Source organism: Microcebus murinus, chromosome 25, assembly GCF_040939455.1.
Source record: "Microcebus murinus isolate Inina chromosome 25, M.murinus_Inina_mat1.0, whole genome shotgun sequence".
NCBI classification, from domain to species: domain Eukaryota; kingdom Metazoa; phylum Chordata; class Mammalia; order Primates; family Cheirogaleidae; genus Microcebus; species Microcebus murinus.
The window spans coordinates 13,119,468-13,141,643 of NC_134128.1; the positions used below are offsets into that span (position 1 = coordinate 13,119,468).

At 36.4% G+C, this 22,176-nt stretch overlaps 1 pseudogene; it reads left to right on the top strand.

Moving 5' to 3' along the window:
- Window positions 1-18,977: 18,977 nt before the first annotated feature.
- Window positions 18,978-19,177, top strand: LOC142864670 (uncharacterized; annotated as a pseudogene).
- The last annotated feature ends 2,999 nt before the right edge of the window (window positions 19,178-22,176 follow it).

The following is a 22,176-nucleotide window of genomic DNA, read 5'->3' on the forward strand; positions in this document are numbered from 1 at the left end:
GAGGGAGAAGGAGTCCACGCACTTTCTAATACATCTTGCCCCTTTGTTTATCCACTGGAGCTCGGTGTGGCCCTGCTGAGGATGCCGCTTGTCAGTGGAGCTGGCTTTGAATGACAAAGTCTTCGCATAACCTTCAAGCAAAGCCTCAGTCCAAGCCTATCACGGGCAGTCCAGGGAATCCCCCCGGCAGCAATAAATGTCTCATATTCATTTTTCACCAGATAACGTGTGGCGCCCAGTCCTGGAAGAAAATCGCACACAACGATATTACATTTTAAGCACTGCCGATTCCTCTCCTTCCTGGAGTCTCTTTAAGAGGGGAAAAAAAATCAGGTGTTCTTTCTGTCATTTATTTTTCCATCCACTGATGTCCTTTTTGTTTCCTTCTCCGTTCAAACCTCTTAGGTAATTGTACTATAAATAATCCTAAGTGATTTTCATGTCCACTTTAATATGATTTTCTTGGATTTCTTCATCTAACAAATACATTCGTCTTGGCTTTTGTGACTGTTAATAATTTTGTGTGGTTTTACCGTGAAGGTATGCTTCTAGCAATTATAACAAAATATTTTTACTTGTCTATTTGTATATAATACATATTTGAAGAGAAAACTATAGGTTTTGACATGAAAATAAATTTCTGATATGGAAACAGTTAAGGAATATTATATCTGACTTTCTGCACCATATAAATCATCTGTCTGTAGATAGCTGAGCCATTTGTATTAATTTTAAGCAAATTGTGTTTCTGTTTTTTCCATGAGAAGTCACAGTGGTTCTGAGCTATATTAAGAAATATAAAATTAACTATCCCAGTGACCACAATTATATTTAGAAAATAAGTTTTTAAAGAAACTAGGGTTTCATAGCTAACACAGTCTTTATATTAACTTACGGTTAATCCTCAGAATTCATTTTTTTTAAATTATAGGATTCCTGCTATATAAAGTAGAAAACTGAGACATAGAATTTGGCAAAATTCACATCACCTCTTAAGTTTGCAAGGAGATTCTGATGCCAAACTAACTAGACTGCCTTAAATGTATACTTTTCAGGAATTTGCTTTTTAATTTTAAACACAAACTCTGTGATAAGCTCAGAGAACAGAAGGGAGAGTCCAGGCACTAATATGGTTTAGAAGGACTCACATGCACAGGAAGATGTCCTAGACTCCTAAGGGCTAGTGCCAAAGGGCTGGGGTGTACCAGGTTCAGGATCAAGAAGCAATTCTCCCTTTGACTCACAGCACGTCCGCTCAGCAAGATGCAAAGGACGTGGTAGGATGTGGGCAAGGGAATGTAACTTTAGGGGATTTCTACTTTCATAAGTAAATTCCTGGTCATGATCAGTCTATAATTGCCAACTGTATAGAAATGTCTCAGTTGGATCAAGTCTGCCTCTTCATCACCTGGTGGCTATGACACAAGATAACCTGGTCTAATGTAAAATCCAATCGTTTTCAAAACTTTTCATGCACAAATCAAAAGATTGGAAATGTATAGGCATTAGATGTTTTGCATTAGATGTTTTGAGAGAGATACAGACATTCTTACACACACACACACACACACACTTCCCAGTGTGCCTTACACCAGGTAGAAAGAAAAGCAGTGTTGATTCTCTTTAATTTCACTAAATAGTAACTCAGGAAGGAAAGAAACAGAAGAAATAGACACTAAAAATTGTTTTGAAATATTGTTCAATGATGAACTATTATAGAATGATGAAAAACAATTAGGAAGAGCTACAGAAACGGAAACACATTAAATGTAAACACAAAATATATAAAGCCTCATAAATTTGAGTGAAATTGTGTAAAATATACACATAGATGGACAAAGACTAGAAGGTCATGTTAAAAAATAAAAAGTGACAGCATAATTATATACATATTTATTCTTTGACTTGGCAATCCAAGTTTTAGAAATCTATCCTAAAGATATACAGGCAAAAATACAAAATGGAATATTTACAAAGATATTCATTGTGGTCTTATTTATAACAGCAGAAGACTAGAAACAATGCAAATGTTAAAAAATAGAGGTATTGTTGAATAAACTATGGGACATTCACAAATTAGAATACTACACAGATAGATGTGATTAGGAAGGGAGATGATTCTCTATATTGTTAGGGAGAGATCCCCAAAATGTATTGTTAAATAAAAGAGCAAGGTGCAAAATAGTGTTCATAGTTAAGAAATGAAAGAAATACCTACACCTTTATATATGGATATATTTTATTTATATTTTTTAAAAACATCACTGGAAGAAATAAAGCAAAAGCTAATAAAATCAGTGATCTACATGGGGGGAAAGAAAATAGGGTAGAGGGGTATCTTGATTTGGGCTACTATAACAAATTACTGTAGACGAGATAGTTTATATACAACAGGCCTGGAGGCTGGAAGTCTGAAATTAGGATGCCACCACGGTCAGGTCCTGGTGAGGGGTCCATTCCAGGTTGCAGACTGCCACCTCCTCATTGTATCCTCACATGGCAGACACAAGAAAAGAAAGCTCACTGGCCTCTTCTTACAAGGGCATTAATCCTATTCATGAGAACTCCTCCCCCCTCTTGACTTAGTTACCCCCTAGAGACCCTACCTCCCAATACCATCACAATAGAATTAGGGTTTCAACATGTGAAATTTGGGAAAACACAAGCATTCAGTTCACTGTATGGGGATAGAGATCAAATTGAGACTTCTTTGAAAATATTCTTTGAAATATTCTTTGAAAATATTTTATTTTGGTGTTTTGTCTTTGGAGTCATGTAAATGATTTCTGCAATTATAAAACAGCATCAAACCAGAATGATAGAAAAATAACAGTTAAATATGGAAAATAAAATGAAAGAAATTATTCTGTACATACAAATAACACATAAAGTTGATGGAATAACCACAGTAACAATAGAATTTCTTCAATTGACTTTAAATTGTGGTATTTTGACTGTCTAATCTTACTAGAATATAATATAGAAGCAAAACAAACCACCAAGGAATCAGGCTACATTCAATATCTTATTACAGTAGTAATACTATTCCTATTATATTGAAATCTTAAGAGCATATTATAAGATGAAAAATATTTATGATATCATAATTAGAAACAGATATTACCAGCATATGAGAATACATATAGCTAGAAAATGAAATATATTAAATCCAAATATAACTTTAATATTAATTATAGATATTACTATGAACTCATTATTTTTCTTCTTTTAATAAAAAAGACATTTCTAACTGTCCCTCCAATATGGCCTAGAAAGATAACCTAGTAGCAAATCACAGTATGAGTTTAGAATTAAGGGAGTTTTCTAACTGTCCACAGAGGTGATCATTTGGAATGTTTCAGTGGAAATCCTAGAGACACTGAATAGCAGTATGTAACCAACCGTGGACTACTCCTGAATGTAATTTTAGTGCACCCATTCTTATTCTTCTGATTATTTAAAATACAAACTTCATGAACTTTTACTAAAATAAAACAAATACTAGAGGAGGATTGTGGGAAGCTGGAATACATAGCACCAGGAATCTATCTCCCCACCTAGACCACAATTACACTGGAAGGATCAGTCCAATGTGACTGTTTTGGAATTCTGGAGTCTATTGAAAGCTTACATAAGGCTTGGATGGTAAATTGTGTTCAATTTCAATCAATTTCAGCATTTAGCACAGCAGCAGCTACTCCCACATCCCCAGCCCCATGGCAGGAAGCTATACTTATATTCCTAGAGCAACCTGCACATGGCTGTGGGAGCCAGGGTGGGCAAAAGGTGCCCATTCTCCAGATTTATGGATCTGTGCTCTGATTTCTCTTTGCTGCTGCTGATCATACTGGTGTAGACAATAGAGCAGGCAGTCCCTGTTGCATTTCTCCCCTTTGTAGCAAGGACTTCCCTCTTCTGCTAAAGTGACTTCAAGGGAACTTGAAGGCCAGCACCCATTTCCTCCCTCTATATTTTTCTCTTTTTCTCCTTTTTGGAGCCAGATATTAAAAACTGGACATTCAAAAACAACTGCATGTATGGGGAAAATGAGAAAGTGATTGCACATGCCTGGAGAAAGGCACATGATCAGAAAAGACTTGAGAAGATACTAAGTTTATTCTTCAGGCTAATCCTTGGCACAGAAACAGACTACAATAATTGAAGAACAAAAACAATAAACAAAAATAATAATAATAAAAAAAAAGGCAAACCCTGGGGCGAAAAGAATTTGATTCCAGAGTTACTATATTATTAGATTCAAATGTCTAGTTTTCAGCAACAAAATATAATCACAGAGCATACAAAGAAACAGGAAAGTGTGGCCCATTCAAAGAAAAAATAAATAAACTGAAAACATCCCTAAAAAGACCTGATAGCAGATCTCCTAGGTAGACTTTAAAACAACTGTCTTAAAGACACTCAAAGAACTAAAGGAAGATGTGGAGAAAGTCAAGAAAATAATGTGTGAACAATATGGAAATATCATTAGAGGGATAGAAAATGTGAAAAGAAACCAAAAGCAATCCTGAAGGTAAAAAGTACAATAACTGAAATGAAAAGTTCACTAGAGAGATTCAAAGGTAGATTTGAGCAGCAGAAGAAAGAATCAACAAACTTGAAGGTAGATCAATGAAAATTCTTGAGTCTGAGGAACAGAATAAAAAGAGTGAAGAAAAGTGAACAGAGTTTAAGGGACCTGTGCAACATTATCAAGCTGACCAATAAATACACTGTGGGAGTCCCAAAGGGAAAGAGAAGGAGAAAGGGGATGAGCTGCTATTTGAAGAAATAATAGTTAAAATTTTTCCAAATTTGAAGAAAGACATAAATATAAACACCAAAGAAGTGCAGTAAACTCCAAGTAAGATAAACTCAAAGAGACTCACATCAAAACACATTATAATAAAACTTCCAAATGCCCAAAACAAAGAGATAATCATAAAATCAGCAAGAGACAAATAACTCATCACATACAAGAGATCCTCAATATAATTTCCAGCAGATTTCTCATCAGAAACTTTATAGGTCAAAAGGCAGTGGGCACATATATTCAAAGTGCTGAAAGAAAATTCTGTCAAACAAGAATCCCATATCTGGCAATACTATCCTTCAGAGTGAAGGGAGTTTGTTACCACTAGACATGTTCTGAAAGAAATGCTTAAAAGGAGTCTTGCAGGGGGAAATGAAAGGACTCTAGGGAGTAACTTGAAGCCCTATGAAGAAAGGAAGATCTCATAAAGGCAAATACATGAGCAATTATAAAAACTAGTATTATGACAATGTTTATAAATCCACTTTTTGTTTTCTCTCTGATTGAAGAGAGTAATATATTGTAAAAACAAGTATTAGTCTAAAAATGAGTACTATTTCAACTTCTGTTTGTATTAATAACTCCACATTTTGTCTTCTGCATAATTTAGGAGACTAGTACATTTTAAAAATTATTTTTTATGGTTCAAGGCACACAATGTGTAAAGATGTAATTCTGTAATACCAAAAACTGAAAGGGGTGAAGACAAAGCCACAAAGGGGGAGAGTTTTGTAAGTTACTGATGTCAAGATGGTATAAATTCAAATTAAGGTGTTATGACTTTAGGATGTTAAATGTAATCCCTATGGCAACCACAAAGAAAATAGCTATGGGATATACAAAAAAGAAAGTGAAAAAGAAATTTAAATGTTTTACTGCCAAAAATCAACTAAACACAAAAGAAGATAGAAATGCAGGAGATGAGGGGGAAAAGCTATAAGGCATATAGAAAACAAATAAAAATGGCAGAATTAAATACCTCTATAAACATAAATGGATTATTCTTTCTAATCAAAACACAGAGATTGACAGAATAGATTTTTTAAAAATCCATCTTCCAACTATAGCCTACCTACAAGAGGCTCACTGTAGATCCAAAGACACAAATAAATTGAAAGTGAAAGGATGCAAAAATATATGCCATTCAAACAGTAACCACAAGAGAGCAGGGTGGTTATACTAATATCAGACAAAATAGACTTTAAATCAAAAGAAATTACAAGATACAAGGGCATTACATATTAATAAAAGGTTCAATCCAGCAAGAAGATATAAAAATTACAAATATTTGTATACTAATAACCTAAAGCAAAACTGGCATAATTAAAAGGAGATATAGACAATTATATAATAATAAGTGGAGACAGCTATATCCCATACTTGATCATAGATAGAATAACCAGGCAGAAGATAAATAATGAAACAAAGGACTTGAGTAACACAATAAGCAACTAAACCTAACAGACATAGACAGAACACTGTACTCAAAGCAACAACATTCACATTCTTCTGAAGTACACAGAGGACGTTCTTCAGGATAGACCATAGTTTTGGTATGTTTAGTTTTCATTTTCACTCTATGCTACCACTGCCAGCCACTGTCACCACACTAACCCAGTGTCTAAAAACAGTAATTTTTTTAGTTTCCTTCTTCTTTATATAGTCTCTGAAATAAATACTGCCACCATGTGGCTTCCACCTCAAAATAAACGACAGAACTGTACAACTGGAGGACACTTATTTATGTACTTGCAACTTAGCTGCAAGGGAGGCTGGCAAAGGACAGGTCCAGCATTTTTACCTTCTGTGGTGGGAGAGGCACTCTCCTTCCTACTAAGACTTATGACAGAAGGGCTTCAGAGGCCGGGTTGACAAAAGAAAGCGCAAATATTCACCCCAAAAAGATTCAGGCCAGGACTCTAACAAGATATTCAGATACCAAGTCACAATCATCTCTTACCAGACTGATTATATTGTATTGTATTTATTTGTGTTTCATCCACTAAATGTAAGCTTCCAGAGGGCACCTGCTGTGTCTTAGTCACATGTGTGTCTTTAGTGGTTGGTACAGAGTCTGACATTCTCCACAAATGTGTGTTGAGTGAATAGAGAAAGCAATGAATGAGTAAATGATTAACGGAACTAACATTACTGCACAGTGGTAATAGGCCTGATGTGGCCTAGTGTTATCTATTAATAATTACCTATTAGTTAGAAGGATATTAGATAAGTTCTTGTTAGTAAGAAGGATCACTAGGCCTGATATGGCCTTATGATAAACTAATTTCCCTGTAAGTTTCCTTAGCGTGGCTGCCCAGAGCAGAGGGTGAGCCTTGAAAATCCAAAGGCATTTTGAAACATTTAATGCCAATAATTCTCTATTCTGTGATGGGACAGAAACTCTGGGATGTGAGCCCAGATATTAAGACATGAAAATCAATAAGATAAGGGCCTCTCTAACAGGCGGCATCTGAACAACATATGGATCTCCTTTCATTTCTGGTAGGGCCTGCTTCTTGCTATGCCTTTCTAAATGATCTATCCCAATTTGTGTCAGAGTTGGCTCTTTAATAAAAATTAATGATTGATCCAAAAAATGATGCATTACACATTCAAACCAAAATAATCTCATTAGCATGCAACTAACTGGGTCCCTTCTCTTCAAACAAAAAGACAGTAGACATGAGTTGAACTTTTTGGGGCCGAAGAAAGCAGAATACATGACTTTGCAAATTCGTCTCAGAAAGTTTTCTGTATGATATGATTAGATGTTTTCAAATATTTCATCATTCAAGCTTAGACAGGCTAAAAATAAGTATTCAAGGGTGCCTGCAGGGTCATCTTAAGGGACCTTGAAAAGGGGATGTATTTGTTACCCAAAGGCTTTAGAGAGAAGATCCATAATTCATTAAACAAAGTAATTTGCAAATCATATTAGGTTAAGCCTGTAGAATTTTAGGAATAAGTGTAGAAATGTTTCCAGTTCAAGAAAGTATGTGTTTACTTTGATTTCTAGCTGTAGCTGAAAAGCACATAAAAATGCATGCTATTTAGCAAACACAACTACCTGCCTCGTCCATTCAACTTAAACAGCGAGAAAGTATTTAAGCACACAAAGATAGCTTTGGAAAAATATTTGTTAGCCTTTAATTTTAAAATACACCCCGCTGAACTGTCCATTGAATGCTCATAGCTCTTTTATAGCTAAGATGCAGTGCAATCTCAAAATCTCAAAAGTGGAGAACAATTTGTACTTTCAGTCTTATCCCAGGCTTGCTTAATTTTATAGGGTAAATAACTCTTATTTGCCACAAACTGAATTTATATGAATTCATAATTTTATTCATGACCAAAAGGAAACAGAAACTTGGAGAAATATGTTACGTGGGATTGATTGTTTGCTCAAAGTCTACTTTTGGTTCCGTCCCAGGCAGAAAGGTTTAGGTCAGTGACCCTAAAACTGTGACTCAGGCGCTGACATAAGGATTCTCCCAATGGTAAGAAAGGGGGAAAGGAAGATGTGGGCAAGGGTGACACAGGCAGCTGGTTGTTTATTAGGGCTGAACTTAAAGAACAGGGACCCAGTGAAAGTGTGGCTCAAAAATGCTTTGTCTGCATCTCTTCTTTCTTTTCTGAGCTACTTTCCCTTTTCCTGTAACTGAATTCTATCCCTGGAGCATTTTTCAACCAATACTGAAAGATAAAGGAAGTGAAGGCAACCAGGAAATTCAGTTCTTCCATGGAGTTTTGCTACAAAGTGGACTAGGGGAATGGGGATTTGCAGTTATAGGGAGGATCACTTTTTTTTTTTTTTTTTTTTTTTTTTACAATGAGTAGAAAAAGAGATTGTTGCAGTGGTGACGTCCCTAAATAGGCCAGAGGAGATAGGATCCAGAATACAAGTGGAGGTGTTGACTTTAGGTAAGAGCAGACAATTCACTTATAGAAACAGGAGGTAAGGCAGGGTGAGAGCTTGTGGAAGCTCTCTGCTGATGCTTTCTATTTCTCTCTTGGCAGTGAGAGGGGAAGCAAGATCATCTGAAAAAGTGAGAATTGCTAAGGGGGTGTTGAAGATTTTAGAAGAGATGATTAAATATAAAATCATCAGCAGAGAGAAAGAAAGAGAGGAGGGAAGGAAAGAGAATTATGGACAGGGAAATACAGCATTTCCAGGCAACATTTGAAGTTGGTCCAGTTAGCATGGTTGGGCATTTTTTTCCAGTTAGGTTCAGCGACACAAGGACAGGCCTTGAATAGTCCAAGTTTAGGTTTCATCAGTGTTGGGGTTTTCCTGGCAAGGGCAATAGGATTGGGGGAGGGAGGTAGAGCATGAACGCTGAGAGTGTAAGCAATGGGGTGTTAATGAGTCTTCATGGAATCCAGGCTGGGTGAAGAGTGTTAGTAGCACCAATGAGTGGTGAGACCAACAGGTGGAAGGATTGATGGATGTGGGGTCCTATAAAATGGAAGTTTGTGGAAAACAGGAACCCCTGAAACTGAGATTATAGGGGCCATGCAGTTATCGGCAATGGCAAAGTTTAGGCTATGACTACAGGGTGTGAGGGGAACGATGTGGTCATTCACAGAAAGGAGATCAAGGTACTGAGACGTCAGGGTGTTGGAAAGATCATCTATTTACATACTAAAATCACTATAAATTATTAAAGAGTAGTGGTAAAGACAGCAACAGGGATCCAGAAGCTAAAATCTTGAAGACACAAGAGGATGAACCTAGATGTCTGTAACTGGCTGAACCAAAGAGGGTCATATGTGACATGGACTCAGATTATGTCATGAATTTGAAGATGGTGGGGGTGGTTCATTAGGGAGGATGGAGGGAGGAAGATTTAAGAAAATTAGGGTGGCCCAGTGGTACGAGGAATGTGAGAGAGAAAACAGCCATCTGATCATGGCCACAAAGAAGAAGTGTTGTGGGGAGAAGCCAGGTCCCATTTAAGGTTAGAAGATAGATGGGACATTTGGAAAGGAGGTGAATGTTGTACAGGATTTTGTGGACACTGAATATGAATTCTAGAGGGCACAGTGGAAGGGTTTTGAATGTTGGGGATATGTAGGGATGGGGTCAGATTAGAGGCTGTACAGAACCATATTGGGGACCAGGGAACATATAACAAGGAAAGATGCCAGAGCTGTGAGTCTCTTGTGTGACTGAAGGGAAGCATTGAGGAGCATGATAGATGTCATCTTGCATGTGTTCACTGGGGGAGATTTGAGTGCCATAGGAAGGGAAGTAGCCTCTCTCAGAGGATGGAGGGCTCTGTGGTCCCACCTGACTCCTTGCTTGAAGGAGTCCAGGAGCAGCAGAAAGCTCTCAAGAAACCATAGAGTGCTTTACCTCTTTGTACCTGACCGGGTACAGTGTGCATGTTATGGCAAACCCTGGTAAAATGATTATAATGGGGCCAGTGGGTGTGAGAGAATAAACAAGACCTCTTCTTCCTTTGGAGAAACAGCTCTTGCTTGTGACTAGGCTCTGTTAGAAATGGAATTACTGCCTGAGAGATACCTGGTATCTGTGCAAATCGAGCTGTGCTTCATGCAGTGGAACTTTCTCTGTCTTCTGAGTGTACAGCAGGGTTTGTTCAATATAAAGTGGAATTTGTGGGACTCTGAAATGCAAAAATGCATTACCTACAACTTGCTACATGTGATAATTAATTTTATGTGTCAACTTGACTGGTCACGGGGTGCCCGGATTAAATATTGTTTGGGGCGTGTCTGCGAGGGTGTTTCTAGAAGAGATTAGCGTTTGGACCCACAGACTCAGTAAAGCGGATCACACTCCCCAATGCGGGTGGGTGTCATCCAGTCCACTGAGACCTGAACAGACCTTTGCAAAAGGCAAAGGAAGAAGAAATTTGCCTCCTTTTTTTTCCTGCCTTATTGCTTGAGCTGGGACATCTCATCTCGAGACTCGAATTGACACCTTCAGCTACCCTGGTCCTCATGGCTTTGAATTTGGACTGGGCTATTCCATTAGCTTTCCTCGGTCTCCAGCTTGCAGGTGGCAGATCATAGGACTTCTCAGCCTCCATAATCACCAGTTCCTTATAATAAATATTCATATATGAATATTTAAATCAATGCCTTAGGTTGTCTGTGTCTATTAACAGAATAAGAATATTGATAGAGTATAAAAAAGAGTTGACTTCTGTTCAATGAGGACTTCAAAATCTGGCTCTAGCTACCCTGTAGTTTATGGAAATTCCTATCAGTCTCTAGAAAAATGCTTAAATGTTAGCCTTGATTCCATATTCTGTTGCCAATTTTTTTTATCATTTTATGTGCCTTCTCAAATATTTTAACAGAAACTTGAAAGAAACAGTCAATTCTCATTATTCATGATTGTTATGTTCTATAAAAGTAACTGAGAACACTGAATTAGTGAAAATTGAGCCATTTTCCTAGGGGAAACACAGGTTAGGTTCCTGTGAGCTTCTGGTCATGACATTTTTGTCAACAGATCAATACATAACCTTGGCTTATTTGTATCTCTGTTGAAAGACAGCTTATTCTGTATAAATTGTTAATTCATTATCATTGAACTCATGGCCACCAGCACTGTAATTAATGCCTGAAGGAAGCTTATTTAACATGTACTTTTCCTGTAAAGCACATAGCAGCCTTTTTGTACTTAGCAGCACCAGATAGCACTTCAGCGCTGGAAGCCTTTTTTAAACAGTGAAATCACCAACAAAAAGCACAACAATGCAAAGGAAAAGGGGTGCTAAGGAGATTGTGAAAAGGACACTTGTTTATTCAGTCTGAGCGCTGAAACAAGAAGGCAGAGCGTGGCCTTGTGCAGTCTCAGCCGGCAATGTGTGCATGTGATTGCACGCATTTTTTGCCACTCTGCAATGTCGTGAATGACTGTGAAAGCACCACAGATGCTGATTTGGGGGTTACACACATATTTCAGTGAGCAGGCACATTTACAAATACGGAATCTGTAAATAATGAGGGTCGACAACATATTGGAGAGAATCCCCGGTTAGGTTTTGATGCTGTTCAAGATGTCTTCTCTTGATATCTAGGCAAGATACCTTATATAGTCATCCCCCAGGCCACCTACAGCTGTCCCCAACCCCTGGGTTGTAGCCTGGTCCCAGCCCATGGCCTGTTGGGAACCAGCGGTGCATCACCGCCTGAGCTCCCCCTTCCCAACTCCCTCCAAGTTGCCCCCCTGTCTGTGGAAAAATTGTCTTCCATGACACTTGGGAACCAGGCTGCACAGCAGGAGGTGAGTGGCAGGTGAGCGAGCAAAGCTTCGTCTGTATTTACAACCGCTCCCCATCACTCGCATCTCCATCCGAGCTCTGCCTCCTCCACTCCCTCCCCATCCCCGTGGAAAAATTGTCTTCGATGAAACCAGTCCCTGGTGACTAAAAGGCTGGGGACAGCTGACCTACAAGGGATAAATGGTGTGAATACTCCTAGCATCACACTGGTAAAGAAAGAGGCAGTGATACTGTTTCCTGACATATTAGGCAATGAGAAAGGCAAAGGAAAGTGAGAGTACTAATTGTGTGTACTCCCTAGTTTCCTGCTGCACTGCCAAATTTAAAATATCCTCAAAATCTTCTTTGAGTTGTGCATGCCCGAGGATGGATACAGTTTTTTTGTGTTTTTTTTTTTTGTATACTTTTGGATAGTGACTTCAGTTACTTGTTCTAAAGAGAAAGTGATGAGACAGAGTATGGTCTCATCATTCAAATAAATACTCTTGTCTTAGAATCTGACTTCATGAAAGAAATGACATCAGGCACACAGGCTGGGTTTGAAAGGAAAAGAAAAAGACTACAAGACGATGACGCATTCAAAAATAGGCATTCGGTACAATCATGATCTTGTACCTACGGGGCTGAAACCAGCTTAAGAACAAATATGTTCTTCCTGATAACTAGGTCTCCAAGAGAAAAATACAAAGGCTGCTTTAGTGCCTTAATGCTTACTAAATTTAAATCTTTATTTACTTAGGTTTGAGCCGACAGTCTATTTATGATTACATATCAGAGTCGATTAAAACAGTTCCATTTCTAAAAGTTCGAATATACTTGTTAATAAAAGGATTATTGGCATTACTACTTTAACTTGAAAAAAAAAAAAAAAAAGAATCTGACTTCAGGTCTCTTATAGAATTTGCTCCCCACACATACATTTCCATTAACTCTGGCCCATGGAAAGCAGGCAGTGGGGAATGTTCCTTAATTGCTCCTTATTCTAGTAGTAATAATAATAGATGATGTCTAATGAAAGAACTGTGTGCCAAGTACTATGCTAAGTATCGTTGTAGTTAATCATGATAATAACCCTACGAAATAGTAGTAGTATCTTTATTTCATACAGATAAGGAGGGCTGAGGTTTACAATTGCCTTTCAATAAGTTACCCAAGATCCTAGAGCTATTTAGTGGCAGGATGAGGACTTAGGCAGGAGTATGCTAGTAGCCACTAAGCTTGTTATTTCAGCAAGAGGGTGTATCAGCAAGGATAAGTTGGGTTATGCAGCTGTAACATGCAACCCCCAAATCTCAGTGACTTGACATCATGAAGACTTACTTTTCACATTTGCTACCTACTCCTCCTGGATCAGTTGTGAGCATGCACTGTGCTGTCTTCATTCTGAAACTCACGCTGATGGAACAGTTGTCATCTTGAATATCACTAGTCTTCAGAGTACAGGGAAAGAAGAGAGTATAGCAATATTCCACTAAACTGTAAAGCTTCCTGGAAGTTATATTACTGCTCCCATTCAAATGTTCTTGGTCAAAAGAAGTCACATGGCCAATTCTAACTCCAAAGGGTCAGGGAAGTGCAGTCCTACCAAGTGTCTAGAAGAAGTGGAAATATCTGGTGAATGGCATTCATGATCACCATACAGAGGCTTAATTTTCATCAGCTTAGTTAGCCTGAACACTTTTCAGAGAAGCAATGGTTCTCATTTGTGGTGCAACTTATTTTTTTGTTCTTAGAAGCTACATGCCGATCCACTAGGAAACTGGAACACTTCACTAAAAAGTCCCCTATCTTCATTACAACATGTGACTATTGGTGCCAACTTTTCACTATTTTAACACCGAGCTGTTATAAATATTTTTTTATTTGAGGCAGCTTCTGTTTTTTTCTCATTGGTTTGAAAATTTGGACATTTGGTTACTAAGAGCCTTTTCCTATCGTACATATTGCAAGTAGCTTTCAGGGTTTTCTCTTTGCCTTTAAGTGTCATTATGATATTTTTTCAAAGAACTTCGAATCTTCAGAGAACTTTGTTGGAACAGCCCCATTTGAGTAGACAAACACTCCATTTCCATTTGTGTGTAGCATGCCAGCAGGCAGAGCAAATGAAATCTGAGGATAAACTTGGGATCCTAACATCCCATAGCTGTCCTTATCTTCTAACATTTTTGGTTTTTTTTTTAATTGACTTTTTGCATGCTCTGATATGTATCTCTATACACAGTAAAGAATAATAAACATATGAGGACAAAAACAAGATCTGGTATTATTAAAGAAAAAAGAGAACACGAGATTAGGAAGACAGATAGGGGGAAATAGATATATCCCTCTGAACAATGCCAGATACACTGAGATACAGATCATATTACATTTCTCCAGGTTATTTCTCTAACTTTATTGTCGCTCATTCCTTAGCCTCTAGCATTCAAGTGTACTTGTTTTTTCAGCTCCAAGGCACAAACTTCAAATGCTCATATTTGTTCAGGTTAGATGACATCCAAATACAAGTCTAACGTTTTGCCCTTCGGTGAAAAAGCAAGTTCATTATCCTCTGGTAATGCAAGAAAGTTTTAGATTTTTACTATCAGTATTTGCAACAAACAGAGACATTGTAGGATTGAATGAGACCTGGGGCTATCAATTTTTTAATTCATGTACTTTTATACAACTTGAATTTTGTATGTGTTCATAATTCTTTTTATAGGAAAAATTAGTGTTTGATTAAACTCTGTAAATGAGCTTGGGAAATAATAGAAACCTTGTAAAAAATAGAAACCTTAACATTTTAAAGTATTTTATATGATGCTAAAATATAAAGAATTTCTAAAGGTAAATACAAATAGCTTCAAAGTATGGTGTTTTAGAGCAAAGTGGGCTAGATGTTTCTATGTTACTCTAAATAATAAAAGGTTTCAAAGTTAAATGAAATCTTGATTTGACCATAATTCATGATTCTTTTGAAATACATTATTTAGCATTACCATGTTTACTTCTTTCCTCTAGAAAATTAACCATTGAATTAATCCAGAGGATCTATTTAATAATTACTTTATAGGATATATAGCTTAATAGTAAATTCGACTTAAAAGCGGAAGAACAAATTTCTCAGATTACTTTAAGGAATGATATAAAATCAGGTATTTACAAATCACTGATATCAGAATGTACCATGTAGATATTATCACCAAAGGAATTTATTAGAAATTATGTCCTGATAGAAAAAAAAAAAAACAACTCTCTTATTAGAAAAGTGAAACCTAATTATGTTTCCATGACAAGATGTAGGAGAAAAATCTTCCTTAGGCGCCTTGAATGTTGCTCAACAGAAAACTTTCTGAATCATTCTATGAATAAGAAAGATCTGTAAAAAAAAAAAAAAAAAAAAAAAAGCATTGGGAGTGTTTCCTTTAAAATAAGTCATCTCCCGAGAACTATTTCATTACTTGATTCAACTTCTCCTGACCTTATGCTGATTATATGATAAAGTTTTATGAGGATGTATAAAAGTGTAGCTGCTATCTCAGTAAAGGAAAAAAAAAAAAGCCAATAGCAAGTTGACTGCCTAAACTGCTGTATTTTAAATAGTAGCACAAAATTATGGCAAGAGGTTTCCAAAGGATAAAAAATCATAAATATTTTAAGACCCTGATTGATGGGCATTTTGCAGTATTTTGAGATATTTCAAAATGGGTAGTATATTTTTTCTCTAGGTGAAAACTATAACTTAAAGCTGAAATGGCTATAAGTCACAGTTCTGAAATAAGTTACAGCAGTATTAGGTTAAGGTATCTGGAAAAATCATTTCTTTTTTGTGTGCTGCCCCTAAAGAAAACGTTGTATATTCTTTTCTTTTAACAGAGACCCATTTACTACGTAGCTTAACTTGACCCGTCCTACCGAGGCCTCTAGGGTCCAAACTGACCATTTGATTGCAATACAGTAATGCTTTCTATACGTGGAAGTCATTAAGAACTTCAACTATCTAGAACACACCAGATATCAGGAAGTAATAAAGACATTTGAATAGACCGAATAGATTAACATACAGACCCAACTTTATGAGCTCTACAGTCATTGAAAATATCTTTAGGCTTTTATTCTCAGCACTTTAGATATAATTTTAACTGCTTTGTTTATTTTCTTTCCCTGTCTGTAACGAATTAGAACCAATAAGTTGGAAGTGGGCAGCAAACTGACAACAGGAAAAACTGATAATATATAGCTTGAGCATATGGGATGAAACAGAAAAAAATAAAGCATAGATTTAAGAACCCAATAAAAATAATAATAATTATTAATAATAATAGTAATAGTAACCTGGAGCCATTCAGTATGCTGCAAATAGCCCTACCTACATATTCCAAAATAGCTTCAGAGATTCACTCCCTCACTGACCAATGCAATTGATGTGCATGATAATAGTTAATATTTACATTCAGTTAAAGATGCTGGTGTGAGCAAAGACACCTCTTTCCCTCTAAGTCCCAGGGAAGTGATCAAAAATTACAAACTCTGTCTTAGTTTTAGGAAAGAATACCATGAAGCTCCTCCAAGAATCTTTAAGGAATCTGTCCTGGTTAGGGGGTGGTTGATAGTGCATTGAGGTGGGCAGAGAGGACCATTGGGACAATCTTTCCTTTCAGAAGAGCATTTATTTCCAGCCTCACACCTATAGGAAGACCCAACTTACCTCTGTCAGCTCACAGAGCTGAAGGGAGAATATTTACCTAGAATTTGAAGAAAATGATTTTTTTCTAAGCTACATATAAATAAGAAATTTAAAAATAAAAATATGCACATTGATTAGATGCCATAAAAATGTACAGAGAAGCTGAGTAAGAAGGAAGCTACTACTACTACTTAGCACTGAGGGGCATCAAATATTATTTTATGCACATTATATATATCACCTCATTTAATCCTCCAATTGGCCTTGTGAAATAGACATAGGAAAGGGTCTTTTACAGAGGTTATTTGCTGAATTTCAAGTAGCCAATAAGAGGTAGAACACACAAAACCTGTGTCCTTAGCAAATAAGTAATACTACAAATAACTATTAAATACAAACCACTAATGGGGAAAATAATTTCTGTAAATATTTGTGATAAATGATTAATATACTTAATACAAAAACAATCCATATAATTGAAAAGAATAGCACTACCATCCCACAGAGAAAACAAGGGAGAGACACATTACTAATAAATATGTAAAAATTACTTAACCCCCAACATTTAAAAAGGTCTAATATACAGTGATGGCAAGTATGTATTGAAACTGACACTCTTATGCTTTGCTGATGGAAGTGTGAATTTCTACATCTTTTCTAGAAAACAATTTGTTGAAATATCTATCAATTCTTAGCTCAGTAACTTTGCTATATGATTTATGTTAAGGAAACTATCTGTAATTCAAATTTTAAAAAGCATACATTTTATTTCAAAATTATGTCCAAATACTTGCATAAAACTTATATACATCAAAAAGAATATTGCAGCATTCTTTTTAATAGCCAAAAAATTGTAAATAATGAAATGAACTATAATAGGGGAATATTTCAGTAAACTATTTTAAATCTAATTTAATTATGTACCATAATTTAAGTAGTAATAAATAATTTTGATGGCATGCATTAGAACATGCCTACAATACGAAGATAATAAAAATTAGGGTATAAAAATTTCTGTGTGTGATCTTGTCTCAAAATAAAGAAAGTGTATACCCATAAAAATTAGGTAACAATCATATACTTTTCTGTTCAATTTTTTTATAATAAACATAGATAATTTCTATATGGGAAAAAATGATTTTTAAAGATTAACACTTGTAAATTAATTATAGCATTATATCCTCAAATGAAGCTTCACATACATTTGTTACTAGACTTCAACCTGGCTGACTTTTTTTTTGTTGTTTTATTTTTCAACAATCTATCCGGCTCCTTTTTAGTGTAAAACTTTGCCAGATACTAAGGACACCAGGGTGAACCAGACACTATCTCTACCCTCAAACAACTCTAAGAGGGAAAGCAGCTAGCCAAGTAAACAAACAATCAGTATTTGCAAATGTGACATGTCTTACAGAAGAAAAAATATTAAATTGTAAAAGAGGGTCATGTCCATTTGCTTCGGGGAAAAAGCAAGTTGTTAAAAAAGAAGGAACAAGTGGGCTGAGTCTAAAAGGGTGTCTTTCAGCATAGAGCTAGCCATGTCCATTTTAAGTAGAGAACATGCCAGGCACAGGGGCCAGGAGGCTGGACAGAACCCTGGTCAGGAATGGCAGGAAAGTCAATGAATCTGCAGGGCAGCAAATGAAGAGGAAAGTAGATTACAGGGAAAGAAAGGTGAAGGCAGAGAACAAAGGGCCATGCCTGTCAATGGAAAGTTTGGACTTTTATTCTGTAAAGCCATCAGAAACTGAAGTTTTTAAAATGGCATCCAAAAATATGAACTACTTAGAGATAAATCTGGCAAAAGATCCGAAAGATCTACACACTGAACACTACGAAGCATTGCTGAGAGACATTAAAGCAGACCTAAGCAAACAGGGAGATAAGCTGTGTTCACGTGTTGGAAGACAGCTAAGATGTCAGTTGTCCTGGAACCAATCTATAGTATAAATGCCCAATCAAACCCCTAACAGGTTTTTTTTGTGTGTGGAAATTGACTAGCTAATTTTTCTAAATTTCATATGGAAATGCAAGGGGTTTTGAATAGCCGAAACAACTATGAAAGATGAAGAAAAGTTGTAAGGCTAACTATCACTGCATGATTTCAAGCATTACTGTAAAGATGCAATAAGCAAAACAGTGTTGTATTGGCATAAAGACAGCCAAATGGATCAATGGAACAGAATAGAGGATCCACAAATAAACCCATGCATAAATGACAACTGATTTTAACAATAGTGCAAATATGATACTTTCGGGGATTATTTCTATACTTTGCTACTAGGGAAGTTTCTCTGAAGGCACTGGAGGCAGGAGGAGGCACAGTGTTCTCTCCTAATCCTGAAGCCGGCTCTTGGCATTGCTGTGTTGCAATTGCTCTTTGCTATTGATGATTCCCTGAGTTTCTGTTAAAAACAACCAAGCATGGAGACTCAGACTTTTGGGGGGAGGGAGGGAAATGGGCATTTGTTGAAACCTTAAAATCTGTACCCCCATAATATGCCGAAATAAAAAAATAAATAAATAAACAAGTATAAAAAAAAGAAAAAGAAAAAAAAAGCAAGTAAACAAACAAAAAACCAAATAGCTTCAAGGAAATGTGATAAAGAAAAGAATAGCCTTATCAACAGATGGCGCTGTAACAACTGGTCTGTGATATACAAAACCCAAATTAAGTTTGGTTGATTTCTTGCACCATATATAAAAATAAACTCAAAATGGATCACTAACCTAAATACAAAAACCTATAATTATTAAACGTCTTGAAGAAATCATAGGAGAAAATCCTTGGATTAGGCAAAGCTTTCTTAGATACAACACCTAAAGCACAATTCATAAAAGAGCAAAGTGATAATGAACTTCATAAAAACTAAAACCTTCTGCTCTTCAGAACCCCCTATTGAGCAAGTGACAATATAAGTCTTAGACTGGGAGAAAATCTTTGCAAAGCATATATCTGATAAAGAACTTATATCCAGAATATATGTACACTTAAAACTCAACAATAAAGAAACAAAAATAAAATGGATAAAAATATGAACAATTTGAAGACACCTCACCAAAGAAGGTATGTGAATGCAAAATTAGCACATGAAAAGATATTCAATATCATTAAGGATAGGTGCATTAAAACCACAATGGCACACCCACTAGAATGGCTAAAATTTAAAAGATTGACCATTACAAGTGCTGACAGGTATGGAGAAACTAGAACTCTCAAAAACAGTTGGTCAAATGTGTAACAGTGTACCCACTTTGGAAAACAGAGGGAACTGTTACCTTCTGTGTAGAAAGCATATCACCATACACTTTCAGCATAAAACATTCCTGAAGATTTGCACTAATCCATGCTCACTAAAGGAAACTTCTACTGGGATTCCCAAAATCCTCATATGAGGAAAGAGGGATGATCTCATTAAGAACTGCATTGTATCCCAGACACTGGACTTTTAAATTCCCACATTAAAATTAACAAATTGACATTCTGATTTATAGATCAGTCTTGTAGAACATAAGCCCATTATCAATCCAATCCTCTTTGATTTTACTAAGGAAATTCAATTGCTAGACCTGCAAGTCTAAAGAAATGAACTTTGGTTCCCAGTAAAATTACTGAGCCATGCCACCACCCAAGGCTTCTGAACCTTCTACCATAGCCCCCCAAAATAATGATAATTTCTCTTCAAGCAAGGCTTCAGCGGGAAGATTCTGATTTAAAAGGTTTTGCTACATTTCCTTGAGGAACTATTCATTTTCTTAAGGAAATCCTAAGAGTCCCTCCTTATTTGCATAAAGCAAAAACATTCTTTAGTAAGGCACAAGCTGTGATACTTTTACAAATGACCCAATTACTCCTCGTTTAGAATCTTTAAGCATTCACCATTAAAGGATTTCTGGTCACACATACAGACATTTTTTATAATTATGGAGAAAACTCAAAAGAAGATGCTCAAAGCAAAAAATAAGACTTTTGACTCAAAGAAGAAATGAAATTATTTAGGATTTAAACGTGCTTTTATGATTTGCAGGTAACTATTGGGGAGCCACAATCCTGAGAGCGGACTGAAATCTGTATGTGTAAACAGAAACCACCCGAGGTTGAGGTTCTGATGATCTTCTAGTTTAATTAAATATTAGTTAATGCTTATTCTTGGTTTTTCATTCGGAGTGCAGGTCTAGGCACTGTGCAAAGTTGTACTGAATAGTCACAGTAATTCCTTGCCACTTAAAACGTACTTTATAAAAACAATCACATTTAAAATGCAAGCCTATAGACAGGCCAAGAGGGCGTCTGTTCATTTTGTTTACCTCTGAGTGTACTTTTGAGAGATGCGTTTTTATACAGGGTCAGCACAGTGGGAAGTAGTCTCCTCTTTTCCAATTTGTCAGACAAGGCTTTACTTTGATGTTAGGAAGAAAGGAAAGGGGAGTACTGTTGAGTAAATTCCCAGCCATTCCTTCTTTATATCTGAGTCTGTAAGTCATTCGACAAAGATTTGATTGCCCAGAGGAACACATGATAAAAGGCAAAGTATGGGTTTCAATCTCCAAATGCAAATGTATAGAGCTACACCCACAGCGTGAGAAGACAATGCCTACTGAGACAACCACATAAGATTGTGGGCCCTGCACTCAAGCTGAAATAAAAGCTCATGAGAAAGAAAATGAAGGATGTTTAAATGCCTCTTCCAACAAATCCTCTTCCCAAAACAAATTGACACATCAGAGAACATGCATAGGAAATGATCTCATGCGTCAAAAATCTAAGTGGATCTTGCAGACGGAGTGCTGAGTTGCAGATCAAGAGATTGAAATCCAAGGGCAACCCTACACAGGGTTGCCAAAGAATGGAAGCTCAGTGTCCGTGTTTCTTTGAGTTCTTGTTAGTTTTGCTTGTTTGTCAAGCCTCTGTTTGTTCATCATAGAGAGTACAATATGGTTGACTGAGATCATTTTTAGTGGTTAATAGAACACTGCTTGAATCCTGGCTCTGTTCTTAACTAGCTAGACACGGACTCTCTATACATCACTTTTCTCATCTTATAAATGGGTATAATAATATATACCTTCCCAGATTTCCGGTACTACTAGAAATAATGTGTGTAAAGTACCCAGCTTATAACCTGACTCATAACAGGTTCTCAATAAATGGAAGCTGTTACTAAAACCATTTTAGTGAGACTTCCTCCCCAGCCTGTTTTTGCTATGTAAACAATATATCCTGATTTAATCAACACTTAAAAAAATACTAACTTTCCTTTCTTGGTGGTTTATACACCTGTAAAATGAGGCTAGCAAGTCAGAGAGCATATTAAAATCAGAGAGAAAGATTATATTTGTAAACTCTTTGGAATCCCTTGAGAGAGACCTTCTGAATTGCATCCTTCCTAGTTTAGTAGAAAGAAAATGCAACCTCGAGTAAGTTTCTCCTCATTTATGCA